Below are 15925 nucleotides of genomic sequence, written 5' to 3'. Positions count from 1 at the left end.
CCGAGTATGGTAAGTTCTTCTCACTGATTCTCTTCCCCTTCGTTTGTGCTTTTTTTAGGTTCTTGAGATAAGTGGATGATTTTAGGTTCAAAATTGGGGATTTTTTGTCAGTAAACAGATGAATTTGTACTTTTTTTGCAATGCAGGGGATTGCAGTGACTTATTTAGCTTAGTAATACATCACAATGGATGGTTCTGTGGTGTTGGATCGAACCGTGTTTACATGCAGGAATCAGTAGATGTTTTTGATGGCTGTGACAAGGGTACATTCTGCTGTGCTCTGGTGGATTGGATGATCAAGCAACTAGGATATGCTTTGCCATCCATGGGATTTCCAGTGTACTGGTTGGATCCAGGCAAAACAGTAGTAGATGGTTTGAGGGAGATGAACTTAGAAATGCATGCAAAATCTATGGCAGATTCAGCTTGTGCAAGAGGTGGCCACAATTTGCATGTTTATGTTGATCATGATAATGTTCTGGACAAACAACTTTGGGATGGTGTTCTTCTACAACCAGTTGAGCTACCTAGAGTGATAAGTCCTTGCAAGAAAGATATTGAGTCAGAGGACATACCAGCTAGCAAATTGATGCTTACATTCAGTGAGCAAATGTTCAATATGATGTCAGGTGGATATCAAGATTTGTGCAACAACAACAGATCCATACCTGCTAGGAGGAACTTGAGTACTAATTTTGTGAAAGAAGAATTTTACATGGAAAAGAAAGGGAAGGAGAATATGTTTCCTCAGGTTGTACAGCAAGAAGAATTTGCTGCTATTAGAGAAGAAGAATTAGCTGGTGTGCAAAAAGAAGATTTTGCTGCTATGGAAGAAGAAGATTTTCCTGCTATGCAAGAAGAAGATTTTGCTGCTATGCAAGAAGAAGATTATGGTGATGAGAGTGAAGAAGAAGAGTGTGGCTATGCATTAGACTCAAGTATTGATCCAGATTTTGCAGATTCTGACTATGATTTTGAAGCTGGAGATGACACCTTGTTTGATAAAAATGCTGACACTTCTGTCCCAGATGACATAATAGCTGCAACTAGGAAAGTTGTGAAAGAAGATGCAAATGGTGATGATCCAGATGTTGTTGATACAGAGAAATTAGAGCTCCCAGAGAGTGAAGACAGGACAAAATTTGATTTTCCAGCTTTCAACAAATTGACAGACATGGAAGACCCAACATTTAAACTTGGCATGGTCTTTTCAAACCCTGCAGAATTAAGAAATGCTTTGTCCATGTACATAGTGAAGAACAGCGTAAAAATAAAGAAGACAAGGAACAATGCTACCAGAATTGAAGCAAAATGTGTTGAAGGCTGCCCTTGGAGAATGATTGCTGTTAAAGATACCAGAGTTGAGTGCATGCTGATAAAGACATATGTTGGAGAGCATACTTGTGAGAGGGTGTGGGAAGTGAAAGAGTTGACAGCTCCATTGCTAGCTGGAAAATTTGTTGAAGATTTCAGAGATGACCCAAAGATGAGTTTGACAGCTTTTCAGAACAAAGTTCAGAAACAGTACAACATGAAGCCAAACAGATTTAAGTTGGCAAGAGCTAGGTTGTCATGCCTGAAAAAGATAAGAGGAGATGAAGAGGCCCAATATGGAAAGCTTTGGGACTATGGACATGAGCTAAGGAGAGCAAACCCAGGCACTACTTTCTTCTTGAAAAGGATGGGTGAAACATTGAGCACTTTGTACTTATGTCTGGATGCTTGTAAAAGAGGATGGCTACTTGGTTGTAGGCCCATTATTTGTCTTGATGGAACACACATAAGGACCAAATATGGTGGACAGATATTGACAGCAATTGGAGTAGATCCCAATGACTGCATCTACCCAATTGCAATGGCTGTCGTAGAGGTGGAGTGCCATGCCAGCTGGAAGTGGTTTCTTACTAATTTGAAAAATGACCTAAACATCATTAACACATCAACTATCTCTATAATGAGTGATAAGCAAAAGGTGTGGTGAAAATTAAAAAATTCCTTATATGTATGTGATTACAATACTGTATCTTCTGTCTTAGCATAACATAGCTGTTGTTTGTTGTGATGTAGGGTTTGATTAGAGCAGTTAGAGAATTGTTCCCTGACTCTGAACATAGATTTTGTGTCAGACATCTCTACCAGAACCTGAACCAGCTTCACAAGGGAGAAACAATAAAGAATCACTTGTGGGCATGTGCAAGGTCAAGCAACACTACAAGATGGCAGCAAAACATGGACAGGTTCAAGGCAGATTGTCCTGAAGCACATGCTTGGTTAGATGAAAAGAAGCCATCTGAGTATTGCAGAGCTTTCTTCAGTGATTTTGTCAAATGTGACATACTTACAAACAATTCTTGTGAAGTTTTCAATAAGTAATTATCTTACCTTCTTCTCTTTACTATTGCTTATTAAATGTCTACTGCTTACTTCTGTTTATGGACCTGCCTACTAATTAGGTGGATATTAGAAGCTAGAGAGCTACCTGTCCTGTCTATGTTGGAGAACATTGCTTGCAAGATAGGGACAAGATATAACAAAATGCAAAAGGATGCTCTACAGAAGTGGACTGGTCAGATTTGCCCAAAGATTAGACAAAAAGTTCAGAAAAATGCAGATTATGCAGCAAACTGCTTTGCTATTGAATATGGAAAGTCAACTTTCAAAGTTCTGAGCAATGGTGTTAGTTACATTGTAGAGCTAAGCATGAGAGCTTGCACTTGTAGAAGATGGCAGCTAACTGGCATTCCATGCAACCATGCAATAGCTTGTTGTAGGCATGAGAGGATTAAGCCTGAACAGATGGTATGTAGTAGCTATTCTTTGAATGCTTTCATGCAAGCTTATGGTCCTGTGGTGAAGCCAGTTAGAGATAAGTCAGAATGGGAGCATGTTAATGGCCCAGTAGTCAAACCTCCATTTTATGAGAAGGTTGTTGGCAGGCCCTCAAGCAAAAAAAGAAGAAAAGGTCCTGAAGAAAATGAGGATGGTACAAAGTTGACCAAACATGGGGTCACTATTCTTTGTGGATATTGTGCAAATGCAGGCCATAACAAGAAAGGATGCCCTAGATTGAAAGAGATTGCAAGGGCAGAAGCAGCAGCAACAGGAGCAGCACAAGCACCACAAACCCAAACAGAGGAAAGCTCACGGGAGCAACAACAACAAAGAACAAAGAGAAGGAGAAGAAGAACTGTGGAAGAGCAAGTGGGCATTCCAACCTCCATGCCAAACCCAAACAGAGGCCCTACAATGGTTGATGAAAATGGAGATGCTGATATTCCTGAGATACTAGAGGTAATATGCAGCTATACTTACAAATAATTCCAGTTTGTATAGGCAGTACTAACTAATTTTGTATTGTTTTGATCAGCACATTGAGCATGTACAACTAGACCCTAGGAAAGATCCTAGCAATGTGAAAGAATCTATGATATCTCAGCTAGCACATTAGGTGAAGACCAAATTCTTATAATAAAGTACTTGTAACTTGTGCTCTTTTGTTCTTCCAATAAAACAGAGTTATGTCATTCATAAAATGCAGGCACCAAAAATTGTCATTGAAGAAATAGAGCCATTCCCTAGTGAATCAGCTTTTGTTGCACAATATAGAGCTAACATTCCACCACCAAGGACATCAACAGTCACAGCACAGGTTTTGAGAGCTCAAGCATGTTGGGGATCGTAGCAGAATTTTAAAATTTCCTACGCATCACCAAGATCCATCTATGGAGTATACTAGCAACGAGGGGAAAGGAGTGCATCTACATACCCTTGTAGATCGCGAGCGGAAGCGTTCCAATGAACGAGGTTGATGGAGTCGTACTCGCCGTGATCCAAATCACCGATGAGCGAGTGCCAAACGGACGGCACCTCCGCGTTCAACACACGTACGGAGCAGCGACGTCTCCTCCTTCTTGATCCAGCAAGGGGGAAGGAGAGGTTGATGGAGATCCAGCAGCACGACGGCGTGGTGGTGGATGTAGCGGGATCTCGGCAGGGCTTCGCCAAGCTTCTGCGAGAGGGAGAGGTGTTGCGGGGGAGGAGGGAGGCGCCAAGGGCTGTATTCTTGCTGCCCTCCCTCCCCCCCTTTATATAGGCCCCCTGGGAGGGGGGGCGCCGGCCAAGAACCCATCTATGGGGGGGGGCGGCCAAGGGGGGGAAACTTCCCCCCCAAGTCAAGTGGGGCGCCCCCCACCCTAGGGTTTCCAACCCTAGGCGCAGGGGGGAGGCCCATGGGGGGAGGCCCAGCCCACTAAGGGCTGGTTCCCTTCCCACTTCAGCCCATGGGGCCCTCCGGGATAGGTGGCCCCACCCGGTGGACCCCCGGGACCCTTCCGGTGGTCCCGGTACAATACCGATAACCCCCGAAACTTTCCCGGTGGCCAAAACTGGACTTCCTATATATAATTCTTCACCTCCGGACCATTCCGGAACTCCTCGTGACGTCCGTGATCTCATCCGGGACTCCGAACAACTTTTGGGTTTCCGCATACTCATATCTCTACAATCCTAGCGTCACCGAACCTTAAGTGTGTAGACCCTACGGGTTCGGGAGACATGCAGACATGACCGAGACGCCTCTCCGGTCAATAACCAACAGCGGGATCTGGATACCCATGTTGGCTCCCACATGTTCCACGATGATCTCATCGGATGAACCACGATGTCGAGGATTCAATCAATCCCGATACTATTCCCTTTGTCAATCGGTATGTTACTTGCCCGAGATTCGATCGTCGGTATCCCAATACCTTGTTCAATCTCATTACCGGCAAGTCTCTTTACTCGTACCGTAATGCATGATCCCGTGGCTAACTCCTTAGTCACATTGAGCTCATTATGATGATGCATTACCGAGTGGACCCAGAGATACCTCTCCGTCATACGGAGTGACAAATCCCAGTCTCGATCCGTGCCAACTCAACAGACACTTTCGGAGATACCCGTAGTGTACCTTTATAGTCACCCAGTTACGTTGTGATGTTTGGCACACCCAAAGCACTCCTACGGTATCCGGGAGTTGCACGATCTCATGGTCTAAGGAAAAGATACTTGACATTGGAAAAGCTCTAGCAAACGAACTACACGATCTTTGAGCTATGCTTAGGATTGGGTCTTGTCCATGACATCATTCTCCTAATGATGTGATCCCCTTATCAATAACATCCAATGTCCATAGTCAGGAAACCATGACTATCTGTTGATCAACGAGCTAGTCAACTAGAGGCTTACTAGGGACACGTTGTAGTCTATGTATTCACACATGTATTACGATTTCCGGATAACACAATTATAGCATGAACAATAGACAATTATCATGAACAAAGAAATATAATAATAACCATTTATTATTGCCTCTAGGGCATATTTCCAACAGTCTCCCACTTGCACTAGAGTCAATAATCTAGTTACATTGTGATGAATCGAACACCCATTGCGTCCTGGTGTTGATCATGTTTTGCTCTAGGGAGAGGTTTAGTCAACGGATCTGCTACATTCAGGTCCGTATGTACTTTACAAATATCTATGTCTCCATTTTGAACACTTTCACGAATGGAGTTGAAGCGACGCTTGATATGCCTGGTCTTCTTGTGAAACCTGGGCTCCTTGGCAAGGGCAATAGCTCCAGTGTTGTCACAGAAGAGAGTCATCGGGCCCGACGCATTGGGAATCACCCCTAGGTCGGTAATGAAATCCTTTATGCAGACTGCTTCTTGCGCTGCCTCCGAGGCTGCCATGTACTCCGCTTCACATGTAGATCCCGCCACGACGCTTTGCTTGCAACTGCACCAGCTTACTGCTCCTCCATTCAAAATATACACGTATCCGGTTTGTGACTTCGAGTCATCCAGATCTGTGTCGAAGCTTGCGTCGACGTAACCCTTTACGACGAGCTCTTCGTCACCTCCATAAACGAGAAACATATCCTTAGTCCTCTTCAGGTACTTCAGGATATTCTTGACCGCTGTCCAGTGTTCCATGCCGGGATTACTTTGGTACCTTCCTACCAAACTTACGGCAAGGTTTACATCAGGTCTGCTACACAGCATGGCATACATAATAGACCCTATGGCCGAGGCATAGGGGATGACACTCATCTTTTCTCTATCTTCTGCCGTGGTCGGGCATTGAGCCGTGCTCAATTGCACACCTTGCAATACAGGCAAGAACCCCTTGTTGGACTGATCCATATTGAACTTTTTCAATATCTTGTCAAGGTACGTACTCTGTGAAAGACCAATGAGGCGTCTCGATCTATCTCTATAGATCTTGATGCCTAATATATAAGCAGCTTCTCCAAGGTCCTTCATTGAAAAACACTTATTCAAATAGGCCTTTATACTTTCCAAGAATTCTATATCATTTTCCATCAATAATATGTCATCCACATATAATATGAGAAATGCTACAGAGCTCCCACTCACTTTCTTGTAAACACAGGCTTCTCCATAAGTCTGTGTAAACCCAAACGCTTTGATCATCTCATCAAAGCGGATGTTCCAACTCCGAGATGCTTGCACCAGCCCATAGATTGAGCGCTGGAGCTTGCATACTTTGTCAGCATTCTTAGGATCGACAAAACCTTCCGGCTGCATCATATACAATTCTTCCTTAAGGAAGCCATTAAGGAATGCCGTTTTGACATCCATCTGCCATATCTCATAATCATAGTATGCGGCAATTGCTAACATGATTCGGACGGACTTCAGCTTCGCTACGGGTGAGAAAGTCTCATCGTAGTCAACCCCTTGAACTTGTCGATAACCCTTAGCGACAAGTCGAGCCTTATAGATGGTCACATTACCATCCGCGTCTGTCTTCTTCTTAAAGATCCATTTGTTTTCTATGGCTCGCCTATCATCGGGCAAGTCAGTCAAAGTCCATACTTCGATTTCATACATGGATCCTATCTCGGATTTCATGGCTTCTAGCCATTTGTCGGAATCCAGGCCCGCCATCGCTTCTTCATAGTTCGAAGGTTCACCGTTGTCTAACAACATGATTTCCAGGACAGGGTTGCCATACCACTCTGGTGCGGAACGTGTCCTTGTGGACCTACGAAGTTCAGCAGTGACTTGATCCGAAGCTTCATGATCATCATCATTAACTTCCTCCCCAGTCGGTGTAGGCACCACAGGAACATCTTCCCGCGCTGCGCTACTTTCCGGTTCGGAAGGGGTGACTATCACCTCATCAAGTTCCACTTTCCTCCCACTTACTTCCTTCGAGAGAAACTCTTTCTCCAGAAAGGACCCGTTCTTGGCAACGAAGATCTTGCCTTCGGATCTGAGGTAGAAGGTATACCCAATAGTTTCCTTAGGGTATCCCATGAAGACGCATTTCTCCGACTTAGGTTCGAGCTTTTCAGGTTGAAGTTTCTTGACATAAGCATCGCATCCCCAGACTTTCAGAAACGACAGCTTAGGTTTCTTCCCAAACCATAATTCATACGGTGTCGTCTCAACGGATTTCGACGGAGCCCTATTTAAAGTGAATGCGGCAGTCTCTAAAGCATAGCCCCAAAATGAGAGCGGTAGATCGGTAAGAGACATCATAGATCGCACCATATCCAATAGAGTGCGATTACGACGTTCGAACACACCGTTTCGCTGAGGTGTTCCAGGCTGCGTGAGTTGTGAAACGATTCCATATTTCCTTAAGTGCGCACCAAATTCGTGACTTAAATATTCTCCACCATGATCCGATCGTAAGAATTTTATTTTCCTGTCACGTTGATTCTCAACCTCACTCTGAAATTCCTTGAACTTTTCAAAGGTTTCAGACTTGTGTTTCATTAGGTAGACATACCCATATCTATTTAAGTCATCAGTGAGAGTGAGAACATAACGATATCCTCCGCGAGCCTCAACACTCATTGGACCGCACACATCGGTATGTATGATTTCCAATAAGTTGGTTGCTCGCTCCATTGTTCCGGAGAACGGAGTCTTGGTCATCTTACCCATGAGGCATGGTTCGCACGTGTCAAATGATTCGTAATCAAGAGACTCCAAAAGTCCATCGGCATGGAGCTTCTTCATGCGCTTGACACCAATGTGACCAAGGCAGCAGTGCCACAAGTATGTGGGACTATCGTTATCAACTTTACATCTTTTGGTATTCACACTATGAATATGTGTAACATCACGTTCGAGATTCATCAAGAATAAACCATTGACCAGCGGGGCATGACCATAAAACATATCTCTCAAATAAATAGAACAACCATTATTCTCGGATTTAAATGAGTAGCCATCTCGAATTAAACGAGATCCAGATACAATGTTCATGCTCAAAGCTGGCACTAAATAACAATTATTCAGGTTTAAAATTAATCCCATAGGTAGATGCAGAGGTAGCGTGCCGACGGCGATCACATCGACCTTGGAACCATTCCCGACGCGCATCGTCACCTCGTCCTTTGCCAGTCTTCGCTTATTCCGCAGTTCCTGTTTTGAGTTACAAATATGAGCAACCGCACCGGTATCAAATACCCAGGAGCTACTACGAGTACTGGTAAGGTACACATCAATTACATGTATATCACATATACCTTTGGTGTTGCCGGCCTTCTTGTCCGCTAAGTATTTGGGGCAGTTCCGCTTCCAGTGACCACTTCCCTTGCAATAAAAGCACTCAGTCTCAGGCTTGGGTCCATTCCTTGACTTCTTCCCAGTAACTGGCTTACCGGGCGCGGCAACTCCCTTGCCGTCCTTCTTGAAGTTCTTCTTGCCCTTGCCTTTCTTGAACTTAGTGGTTTTATTCACCATCAACACTTGATGTTCTTTTCTGATCTCCACCTCCGCTAATTTCAGCATCGAATATACTTCAGGAATGGTCTTTTCCATCCCCTGCATATTGAAGTTCATCACAAAGTTCTTGTAGCTCGGTGGAAGCGACTGAAGGATTCTGTCAATGACCACGTCATCCGGGAGATTAACTCCCAGCTGAGACAAGCGGTTGTGTAAGCCAGACATTCTGAGTATGTGCTCACTAACAGAACTATTTTCCTCCATTTTACAGCTGAAGAACTTGTCGGAGACTTCATATCTCTCGACCCGGGCATGAGCTTGGAAAACCATTTTCAGCTCTTCGAACATCTCATATGCTCCATGTTTCTCAAAACGCTTTTGGAGACCCAGTTCTAAACTGTAAAGCATGCCGCACTGAACGAGGGAGTAATCATCAGCACGTGATTTCCAAGCGTTCATAACGTCTTGGTTCTCTGGGATTGGTGCTTCACCTAGCGGTGCTTCTAGAACATAATCTTTCTTGGCAGCTATGAGGATGATCCTCAGGTTCCGGACCCAGTCCGTATAGTTGCTGCCATCATCTTTCAGCTTGGTTTTCTCTAGGAACGCGTTGAAGTTGAGGACAACGTGGGCCATTTGATCTACAAGACATATTGTAAAGATTTTAGACTAAGTTCATGATAATTAAGTTCATATAATCAAATTATTCAATGAACTCCCACTCAGATAGACATCCCTCTAGTCATCTAAGTAAAACATGATCCGAGTTAACTAGGCCGTGTCCGATCATCACGTGAGACGGACTAGTCAAGATCGGTGAACATCTCCATGTTGATCGTATCTTCTATACGACTCATGCTCGACCTTTCGGTCCTCCGTGTTCCGAGGCCATGTCTGTACATGCTAGGCTCGTCAAGTCAACCTAAGTGTATTGCGTGTGTTCCGAGGCCATGTCTGTACATGCTAGGCTCGTCAACACCCATTGTATGCGAACGTTAGAATCTATCACACCCGATCATCACGTGGTGCTTCGAAACAACGAACCTTCGCAACGGTGCACAGTTAGGGGGAACACTTTCTTGAAATTATTATAAGGGATCATCTTACTTACTACCGTCGTTCTAAGCAAATAAGATGCAAAACATGATAAACATCACATTCAATCAAATAGTGACATGATATGGCCAATATCATTTTGCTCCTTTGATCTCCATCTTCGGGGCACCATGATCATCTTCGTCACCGGCATGACACCATGATCTCCATCATTGTGTCTTCATGAAGTTGTCACGCCAACGATTACTTCTACTTCTATGGCTAATGCGTTTAGCAATAAAGTAAAGTAATTTACATGGCGTTATTCAATGACACGCAGGTCATACAAAAAATAAAGACAACTCCTATGGCTCCTGCCGGTTGTCATACTCATCGACATGCAAGTCGTGATTCCTATTACAAGAATATGATCAATCTCATACATCACATATATCATTCATCACATCTTCTGGCCATATCACATCACATAGCACATGCTGCAAAAACAAGTTAGACGTCCTCTAATTGTTGTTGCAAGTTTTTACGTGGCTTGTATAGGTTTCTAGCAAGAACGTTTCTTACCTACGTAAAACCACAACGTGATATGCCAATTTCTATTTACCCTTCATAAGGACCCTTTTCATCGAATCCGTTCCGACTAAAGTAGGAGAGACAGACACCCGCTAGCCACCTTATGCAACTAATGCATGTCAGTCGGTGGAACCTGTCTCACGTAAGCGTACGTGTAAGGTCGGTCCGGGCCGCTTCATCCCACAATACCGCCGAAACAAGATAAGACTAGTAGCGGCAAGAAGAATTGGCAACATCTACGCCCACAACTGCTTTGTGTTCTACTCGTGCATAGTAACTACGCATAGGCCTGGCTCATGATGCCACTGTTGGGGATCGTAGCAGAATTTTAAAATTTCCTACGCATCACCAAGATCCATCTATGGAGTATACTAGCAACGAGGGTGAAAGATCGTGGATGTCGCCTAGAGGGGGGTGAACAGGCACTTTAAAATAATTACGGTTTAGGCTTGAACAAATGCGGAATAAACCTAGCGGTTAATTTGTCAAGCACAAAACCTAAAACAACTAGGCTCACCTATGTGCACCAACAACTTATGCTAAGCAAGATAAACAACTAAGTGATAGCAAGATATATGACAAGAAACAATATGGCTATCACAAAGTAAAGTGCATAAGTAAAGGGTTCGGGTAAGAGATAACCGAGGCACGCGGAGACGACGATGTATTCCGAAGTTCACACCCTTGCGGATGCTAATCTCCGTTTGGAGCGGTGTGGAGGCACAATGCTCCCCAAGAAGCCACTAGGGCCACCGTAATCTCCTCACGCCCTCGCACAATGCAAGATGCCGTGATTCCACTAAGGGACCCTTGAGGGCGGTCACCGAACCCGTACAAATGGCAACCCTTGGGGGCGGTCACCGAACCCGTACACTTTGGCAACCCTTGGGGGCGGTCACCGGTACCCGTCAAATTGCTCGGGGCGATCTCCACAACCTAATTAGAGACCCCGACGCTTGCCCGGAGCTTTACACCACAATGATTGAGCTCCGAACACCACCAACCGTCTAGGGCGCCCAAGCACCCAAGAGGAACAAGCTCAAGGGCACCAAGCACCCAAGAGTAATAAGCTTCTCAACTTGTAACTTCCACGTATCACCGTGGAGAACTCAAACCGATGCACCAAATGCAATGGCAAGGGCACACGGAGTGCCCAAGTCCTTCTCTCTCAAATCCCACCGAAGCAACTAATGCTAGGGAGGAAAATGAGAGGAAGAACAAGAAGGAGAACACCAAGAACTCCAAGATCTAGATCCAAGGGGTTCCCCTCACATAGAGGAGAAAGTGATTGGTGGAAATGTGGATCTAGATCTCCTCTCTCTTTTCCCTCAAAAACTAGCAAGAATCCATGGAGGGATTGAGAGTTAGCAAGCTCGAAGAAGGTCAACAATGGGGGAAGAACACGAGCTCAAAAGATAAGGCTCATTGGGGAAGAAGACCTCCTTATATAGTGGGGGAACAATCCAACCGTTACCCCCACTTCAGCCCCGCAGAGAGCGGTACTACCGCTTGGCCAGCGGTACTACCGCTTGCTCCTATAAGCGGTACTACCGCTCCCCCTCGCGGTACTGCCGCTCGGCCCAGAGCGGTACTACCGCGGTGGCAGGGCGGTACTACCGCATACGAGCGGTACAACGGGCCCCACTGCCGTGGCCAGTACTGTAAAACCCGACACGAAAAAGACCCCTCGAATCGAGGCGGTACTTAGCACGAGACCGCAGCGGTACTACGGCTGGGGGCTACCTGCGGTACTACCGCTTGTAGCACCCAAGCGGTACTACTGCTCCGGCCCGCGGTACTATCGCTAGGAAACCAAAACCGCCATAACTTCTGCATATGAGCTCCGAATTGAGCAAACTCAAGCTTGTTATAATAAGAAGAGGCAGGGGAGGTATGCCAACAAATGGAGGAGTGAAACCTCCAACCGAGAAGAACCGGCATAACCTCCAACATCGAAAACATCATAGAAGATGCGAGTGAACTCCGTTTTCGATGAACTCGAGCTTGTCATCAAGATGACCATAAGCTCCAAAACTCACAAAGAGAAGAACCAAACAAGAACCAATAAAAATGATGCAAGGATGCAATGGTTTGAGCTCTCTACGAATGATACGATCAAGCTACTCATCGAGAGCCCCCTTTGATAGTACGGCAATCGATCCTATAACCCGGTCTCCCAACTACCATCATGAGACCGGTAAAATAGAAAACCTATCAAGAGCAAACCTTTGCCTTGCACATGGTCCACTTGAGCTAGATGATGACGATCTTGACTCCCTCAAGTTGGACCACCTTTCTTGGTTGTGTTGGCTCGATGAAGACTAGTTGATTGCTCCCCCATACTCCACTATGGGTGAGCCACTCTTCCGCACATCTTCACAAGTCCATTGTCACCACAATGGACGGCAAGCTTCAAGCATTTGATCTCTTCATGATGCTTCACTTGAACTTGCACACCGCAACATCTTCACAAGTCCATTGTCACCACAATGGACGGCAAGCTTCAAGCATTTGATCTCTTCATGATGCTTCACTTGAACTTGCACACCGCAACCTAACCCCACAAAGAACTCTCACGAAGATCATGGGTTAGTACACAAAGCGTAATTGACAATGCTCACCACACCATGGGATCGCTTGATCCCTCTCGGTACATCTTCTACGCTTTGTGAGTTGATCAAGTTGATTCACTCTTGACTTAGTCTTGATCAACCATGAATCTTTTCAACTCTCTTCATTTGGATGATGTCTTGAAGATATACATGAATGATCACACAATCTTCTTCTCCAAGACATGCTTGCAATAAGCTCAACTCTCACATGACCAATCTTTGGATAATTCCTTAATAACACCTTGGTCACCACATAAACTCCTTGAAACCAACACATGAACTTCAAGAAATGCCTATGGACAAATCCTTCAAATATAACTCAAGGCAACCATTAGTCCATAGAGATTGTCATCAATTACCAAAACCAAACATGGGGGCACCGCATGTTCTTTCAGAGGGGAAAGGAGTGCATCTACATACCCTTGTAGATCGCGAGCGGAAGCGTTCCAATGAACGAGGTTGATGGAGTCGTACTCGCCGTGATCCAAATCACCGATGACCGAGTGCCGAACGGACGGCACCTCCGCGTTCAACACACGTACGGAGCAGCGACGTCTCCTCCTTCTTGATCCAGCAAGGGGGAAGGAGAGGTTGATGGAGATCCATCAGCACGACGGCGTGGTGGTGGATGTAGCGGGATATCGGTAGGGCTTCGCCAAGCTTCTGCGAGAGGGAGAGGTGTTGCAGGGGAGGAGGGAGGCGCCAAGGGCTGTATTCTTGCTGCCCTCCCTCCCCCCCTTTATATAGGCCCCCTGGGAGGGGGGGCGCCGGCCAAGAACCCATCTATGGGGGGGCGGCGGCCAAGGGGGGGAAACTCCCCCCCCCCCCCCCAAGTCAAGTGGGGCGCCCCCCACCCTAGGGTTTCCAACCCTAGGCGCAGGGGGGAGGCCCATGGGGGGCGCCCCAGCCCACTAAGGGCTGGTTCCCTTCCCACTTCAGCCCATGGGGCCCTCCGGGATAGGTGGCCCCACCCGGTGGACCCCCGGGACCCTTCCGGTGGTCCCGGTACAATACCGATAACCCCCGAAACTTTCCCGGTGGCCAAAACTGGACTTCCTATATATAATTCTTCACCTCCGGACCATTCCGGAACTCCTCGTGACGTCCGGGATCTCATCCGGGACTCCGAACAACTTTCGGGTTTCCGCATACTCATATCTCTACAACCCTAGCGTCACCGAACCTTAAGTGTGTAGACCCTACGGGTTCGGGAGACATGCAGACATGACCGAGACGCCTCTCCGGTCAATAACCAACAGCAGGATCTGGATACCCATGTTGGCTCCCACATGTTCCACGATGATCTCATCGGATGAACCACGATGTCGAGGATTCAATCAATCCCGTATACTATTCCCTTTGTCAATCGGTATGTTACTTGCCCGAGATTCGATCGTCGGTATCCCAATACCTTGTTCAATCTCGCTACCGGCAAGTCTCTTTACTCGTACCGTAATGCATGATCCCGTGGCTAACTCCTTAGTCACATTGAGCTCATTATGATGATGCATTACCGAGTGGGCCCAGAGATACCTCTCCGTCATACGGAATGACAAATCCCAGCCTCAATCCGTGCCAACTCAACAGACACTTTCGGAGATACCCGTAGTGTACCTTTATAGTCACCCAGTTACGTTGTGACGTTTGGCACACCCAAAGCACTCCTACGGTATCCGGGAGTTGCACGATCTCATGGTCTAAGGAAAAGATACTTGACATTGGAAAAGCTCTAGCAAACGAACTACACGATCTTTGAGCTATGCTTAGGATTGGGTCTTGTCCATCACATCATTCTCCTAATGATGTGATCCCGTTATCAATGACATCCAATGTCCATAGTGAGGAAACCATGACTATCTGTTGATCAACGAGCTAGTCAACTAGAGGCTTACTAGGGACAAGTTGTAGTCTATGTATTCACACATGTATTACGATTTTCGGATAACACAATTATAGCATGAACAATAGACAATTATCATGAACAAAGAAATATAATAATAACCATTTATTATTGCCTCTAGGGCATATTTCCAACAAAGCAAGGGACAGGCCAGGAAGAAGAAGAGAAGCTAGAGCTGCAGCTAGTGCAATTAACAGGAATGCAAACACAGCTGGCACAAGCAACAATGCAGCAGGTGTTGGAGGATTTCAGTATCTTCTGTTTGGACAGAGAGGAGGAGGTGCACCTACAAGAGGCAGAAGAGCAGGAAGAAGGGGAGGAAGGGGAGGAAGAAGAGGTAGAGAAGGACCAACATATGTAAACACGACTGGCATAAGCATGGATGAAGAGGAGATCAACAATACACAATCAGCACCACAAGACTGAGATCATGCTGTAATTCAGTAATGTAGTAGTTTCAAAATGAACTTGATGTAGTTCCAAAATGAACTTGTTCTTTTAGTACTGTCATGTGTAGTTACTTTTGGCACAACTAATCCTTTTGGATGAATTTGTTCTTTTAGTACTGAGGAATTTTAGTACTGCTCTGTGTAGTTCCAAAAGAGAACTTCTTCTTTTAGTACTGTTCTGTGTTTCTCTTTGGTTTCTGCACTTTTGTTAAATGAGATATCTCTTGTCAAATAAATTGCATATACTAGTAGTGCAACAACAATTGAATTTCATGCAACATCCTCACATCAGTCACACATCATAAATAGATGTCTTACATAAAATAGGTCTGGATACAATAGTCTTATAGACATATGCTCACATTGGCACACAACAAACATACATTATACATTGCTGAATAAAAGAGATGCAACATCTCTGTCTCATCTACATCCTGAACAGAGCACCTGCACGGCCATCGGACCCTGGCCCTGCAAAACCATGTCCACCACCAATGTATGCCCTCTCTGCACCATCTATTGTACCAGGATGACATGTGAAAGTGTGACACCGAGCGCTGTTCGATTCTTCGTCATAGTCATAAGCAG

The sequence above is a fragment of the Triticum aestivum genome, chromosome 7D, assembly GCF_018294505.1.
Source record: "Triticum aestivum cultivar Chinese Spring chromosome 7D, IWGSC CS RefSeq v2.1, whole genome shotgun sequence".
Lineage (NCBI taxonomy): Eukaryota > Viridiplantae > Streptophyta > Magnoliopsida > Poales > Poaceae > Triticum > Triticum aestivum.
This window is presented reverse-complemented; position numbering follows the sequence as displayed.